Source organism: Taeniopygia guttata, chromosome 4A (assembly GCF_048771995.1).
Source record: "Taeniopygia guttata chromosome 4A, bTaeGut7.mat, whole genome shotgun sequence".
Classification (NCBI taxonomy): Eukaryota; Metazoa; Chordata; class Aves; order Passeriformes; family Estrildidae; genus Taeniopygia; species Taeniopygia guttata.
In genome coordinates this window covers 11,100,124-11,104,924 of record NC_133029.1, presented here as the reverse complement: position 1 = coordinate 11,104,924, position 4,801 = coordinate 11,100,124, and the positions used below count along the sequence as shown (strand labels likewise).

Here is a 4,801-nt window from a genome sequence, read left to right as displayed (position 1 = left end):
ACGTCAGTGAGCTGTTTCATTCTCCTTTATCTCATGTGTGCCTTTCTCCGACTAGTGGTGTGACTGTTCACTTCAAACCATTCTGTGGGGTCTGAGCAACTGAGGGTTTTGTTAATAATAAACCTTTGAATCAGAGAAGCCCAAATTCTCCCACTTTTGCCAGGCCCTGCAGTATTTGCCTATCTAAGTACTTCTGAGTACAAGAAAAGTATTTGTGGAGCTATTTAGCAGTCAACCTGATTACTAGTGTTGGGGTCAGACCTAATATGAATAATCTTTATTTCCTGTTAATTCTGTAATTTCCTTTTAAAAATGGGCATGTGTAGATAATTTATTGTCAGTACATTTTCAATTAAAAACGTGTATCTTATACATTTTGTTCAGCTTCCTGCAGGAGCCAGATTTGCTTTTTGTGCTCCATGTTGTTTGACAGAGGCTGATTCAGAGCCCTGAGCTGCAATGGGAGTAGCTGGCTCTGGGACACAGCCAGGGGAATGAGTGTCTGAAGACAGAGCAGAGGGCAGCATTGCCTTGTTGTACATGTGTGCCTGCACCTGGGACAGGTAACATGGCCAGGGACTTTTCCTGTGCTTGTTGAAAACACGGGACTAATTCATGCTTGATGATCCTATGGGAAGCCCTTTTGGAAGGTGGGGTTCAGCATCTGGCCATGTGAGGCTGGAGGAGAAAGGTATGGCCAGGCTCTCCCTCATCTCTCATGTGATATGGTAGCAGATTCTTCAGCAAAGAAGTCAGATTGCTGGTTGCTTCAGTTACTGCTGGGATCAGGTTTATGCACTATTTTATTCTGCCAGATGTTTCAGTGCATGGCAGATGCCTGAATAATCTCTGGGCAGATGGCAGGGTTTGGTGATATTTTTTTATATGAGCTATCTCCAAAAGTTTTGGAGATGTCTTCTCCTTAGTTCTGACTGTCAGCACTTCACTCAGTACTCCCACAGAGTGGGCAGGGCAAGTCTTGGAACTGTTAAATTTCTTGTCCAAGAATCACAGGGGACCCAGAGTCCCCCAGTACATTGAAAGACTGAAATTCAAATTCAGATTTCTTCCAAAAGTTGAAAAGAATTTAGATTCACCTTCACTGAGGAAGAGTGGAGGGATCACAAGCACTCATGGGAAGTTCTTACTGGCTTTCCCCAAAGCCTAAAATGGGAGCTGCTGCTGATTTCTAGTCATTTAACCATGGATGACTGCAAATGATCTGAACATGAGATAACCTACAGACATTTCAGTGATTGCCTGTGGCAGCTCCATAATACCCAGGAGACTGACTGGTAGCTCACAGAGCCCTGATCCTTTGCATAAAACAGCAATTTTCAAGAAGATGCAAAAAACCACTGCCACCCTGCTGAGTAAGTCAGCACCTGCACGATCCTGTATTTTTACCACAGTATCTGTGTGTCCTCTAATTCCCTCTCACCTATCAACACTAAAGTCCTTTCCCTGGCATTTAAAGCTCCCTCAGCTAATATGTATTTTTGCTTTGTTACATTCACTTTTTACCAAATTGAAAAAATGACAGAACTACATTCCTGGAGGGTGAAATGCTCAGTTTGACCAGAGAACAGGAGCCAAGAACACAAATTCTGTATCAACATGTGGCCCTTTAATCTTGAGATGATGGGCTGAGATTACCAGTTACAGAATGGGTATAGCTCATAGCAAAAGATTACAACCATTACCCTGTTTTTCAGAGGATTCTGAACAGCAGGAGTGTTTATGTTTGACTATTCCCCACCTGGGGCTCATTCCACCCAAACCAGATGTTCCCCAGCACTATTCCTGCAGGGCCTGCAGGGTCACTCTCCTGTGAAGGTCATAGATGGCACCTGTCAGCTGCTGACTTTGCTTCTAACCCATTGCTCCTGGAGAACAGCACTGCCTGTTCAGGGCAGCTGAACACAGAAAACAAAATCTGCTTTGGTTGGTGTTTTAAATTACACTGGGAAAAAGAACCTCTTACTTACAGTGCTCAGCTCAGAGGAGAGAACAGCCCAGAGTACAGCAGTCACTTTGGGTGGAGAAAAGACTCCTATCTTGAGATAAAATGGAAGGGGCCACTACCAGGAGTTGTGTGTTAAGACTTTGTGAGTCAAGCCTGTGTACACTGAAGTGTATTAGAAATGTTCCCTTTCAAGCAGCTCCCATGTATTCACTCTCTAAACAGAAGTGTCAGTCATTAAAAAATGAAGCTCAGAGGCAAACCCCAAGCAAGGCAGCATTATCCAAACAGAGCACTGCCAGGATATTTAGGAGTTGCTTCTGTTGGCCTGAAACCTAATTAAAAAACTTCCTGTTGAATTCCATGTTTTGCTTGACAAAGCTCAGCAATGTTCCAACTGCTGTCTTCTGAAATAAGCTAAATCTGTAATTGTGTGACAACACTAAACTCACTCTAACCCAGTGATTTATAAAGGTCTCTAGTTCAATATCACAGCTGATGGCTGAGGATGAAGAGAAGTGTGAAATTAAAAATTCCAACAAGTGCAGTGAAAGAGTTGTTTTAAGCCTCTAAATCCATCATTAGGTTGATTTTCAAATGCACAGTAGTTTGCTTGCTTATTGCACAGCCTTGTTTATGGTTTAAAAAATATTTATAAGCTTTTGTGGAGTGTTTGCTGCCTAAAAGCTAATTAATGAACTCACTGTTATTTTTCATCTTGTAGAGAATGAAAGTCTGTAAGGTAACAAAAATATACACTCTTCTGGGGAGAGCACATGGCTTGTCACTTCAAAGTAACTTGGTCAGAAATATACCTAACCCTCTGTATTCAGTCCCCAGAATGAGAACAGTTTATTATCAAAAAGCACAATTCTGTTTCCTTGGAAAGGGTATAGAATGGTCTTTATTTTTATATTGTCCCTTTTCTCATTTCAGAAAGATCTATTTTCCTTTTAGCCATTCAAAAGCCAGAGTTTCCTAAAGCAAAATCCTCGTCAAAAAAAAGCTTTCTTCTTTCTCGTGGGAAAAAAAGGAGAATTAAGCACTGAAGTGAGATGAAGCACCCACCCACTGCTCCTGTCCTGCCTTGGAGGATGCTCCCAGTGCCTCTGCCTGCCTGGGCACTGCTCTGGCCCCAGACTCTCTGACAGACACAGACCATGGAGGAAGTTTTCTTATCCTGTATTGCTTTGGGAAACTGAAGCCTGCTGCAGTCAAAATGATTTGTTTGTGTGCAACACCTCGCAATACAACTGTGACACTTGTACCCACAGCAGTGTGTAGTCACTGAGTTCCATATGGAATTAATGTCACTGTAAGCATCTGGACACATTTGTGGATCTGGCTCAGGCTTTTTGTGTTGACAGGAACACTCCTCTGATCTTCCCGACCTTCTGACCCGAGGAAAAAATGAAAAGCAGAGAAACAGCTGCTCATGATGCTGCCCCAGACCTCCTGGGGATGCTGGTGGAGCATCCACATACTCTGGGGTTAGGCTGCCTTGGATTGTGCGGGGCGGGATGATGGGAGTGCTGGAGGGAGTTTTGTTGCAGAGGCAGGGCATGGTTCTGCAGCTGTTGTGGTGTTAATATACAAAGTAAATTTAAACACCTGGTGTGCTCCACAAGTGCCCTGATGGATGCAGGATGAAGAATGACTTTCTAACATAAAGTGCCACCATCAGAGAATCCATTTCTGCTCCGTGGCCAAGTGTCAAATCCAAAGCAAGCTCTCCCCTGCGTGGTAAATCACAGTAAAATGGTTCTGCCTTTGTACCATTGCTGTTCTCTTGGATTTTCATTGACTGTATAATCTTTTCCCTGCATATCATTAACACTCCTTATATTTGCTGAGTTGAACACTACGCTCGTTCCCCAGCAGCCCTCTTCCCTCCCTCCTGTCCCCGGGCACAGACCGAGGGGAGAGGATCAGGTTTTGTTTCAGAAGGAGGCAGCTTTGCCCTGTTGAAGGGAAGATGGGGCTGCTGCTCTGCCTGCTCCGGCTGCGAGGCTGCTCCGAGCCCTGGGGGCGCCTTCCTGCCTACACCTCCTCTCCGAACACCTAAGAACTTATGTCTGCTCTTCTAACACCTTACACCCCTCCCAACACCTTGCCTTTCCACGGCGAGTCCTGCCCTGACTGAGACAAGGGTGGCACTAATTACTTAATATAATATTGTCTTAATATACAATAATAGTATTCGGCAGGACTGAAAGGATCCCCAGCGCAGGCTGCCTCCAGCCCCACCGTTCCCCTCACAGGTCCCGCTGACCCCCGCCCCTGCTTCTTCCCGGGTTTCCGTCTGGAAAACGTTTATCCGCCCGGGGATAGCCCCGCCCCGGGATAGATAGCCCCGATTCGGGATGGATAGCCCCGCCCCGGGATAGATAGCCCCGATTCGGGATGAATAGCCCCGATTCGGGATGGATAGCCCCGATTCGGGATGGATAGCCCCTCCCCGGCATAGATAGCCCAGCCCCGGGATGAATAGCCCGGCCCCGGGATGGAACGCCCCGCCCCGGCACGGATAGCCCGGCCCCGGGATGGCTGGTCCGGCTCCGGGATGTGCAGCCCCGCTCCCGCCCCGCGCCGCCGAGGGCAGGTAAGGGCTGCGGGGCTTCGCCGTGCCGGGCACAGCCCCGGTGTGCGGGGGCGGGAGCGCAGCCCCGGGCCGGGCTCGGTGCGAGCGCTCCGTGTCCGTGTCCGTGTGCCGTGTGCCGTGTCCGTGTGCCGTGTCCGTGTGCCGTGTCCCTGTGTCCCTGTCTGTGTCCGTGTCCGTGTCCGTGTCCGTGTGCCGTGTCCGTGTGCCGTGTCCGTGACCGTGTCCGTGTGCCGGGT

The 4,801-nt window shown here is 47.6% G+C and overlaps 1 protein-coding gene and 1 long non-coding RNA gene across 4 annotated transcripts in view; both read left to right on the top strand.

The window, feature by feature from the left end:
• Positions 1 to 172: 172 nt before the first annotated feature.
• LOC140684168 (uncharacterized) lies at positions 173 to 3,738 on the top strand. The gene is made up of 2 exons (XR_012055997.1): positions 173 to 563; positions 2,900 to 3,738. It is a non-coding gene; the product is annotated as an uncharacterized lncRNA (long non-coding RNA).
• Positions 3,739 to 4,282: 544 nt separating this feature from the next.
• LOC100231283 (synaptotagmin-like protein 2) overlaps positions 4,283 to 4,801 on the top strand; it is a 33,929-nt gene continuing 33,410 nt past the window's right edge. Inside the window, exon 1 of one of the 3 annotated variants that reach the window (XM_030272292.4) lies at positions 4,283 to 4,565. The gene's annotated coding sequence lies outside the window, so the exon portion shown is untranslated. The remainder of the gene's footprint in view (positions 4,566 to 4,801) is intronic. The other 2 variants (XM_072929144.1, XM_072929143.1) reach the window with 2 other exon arrangements.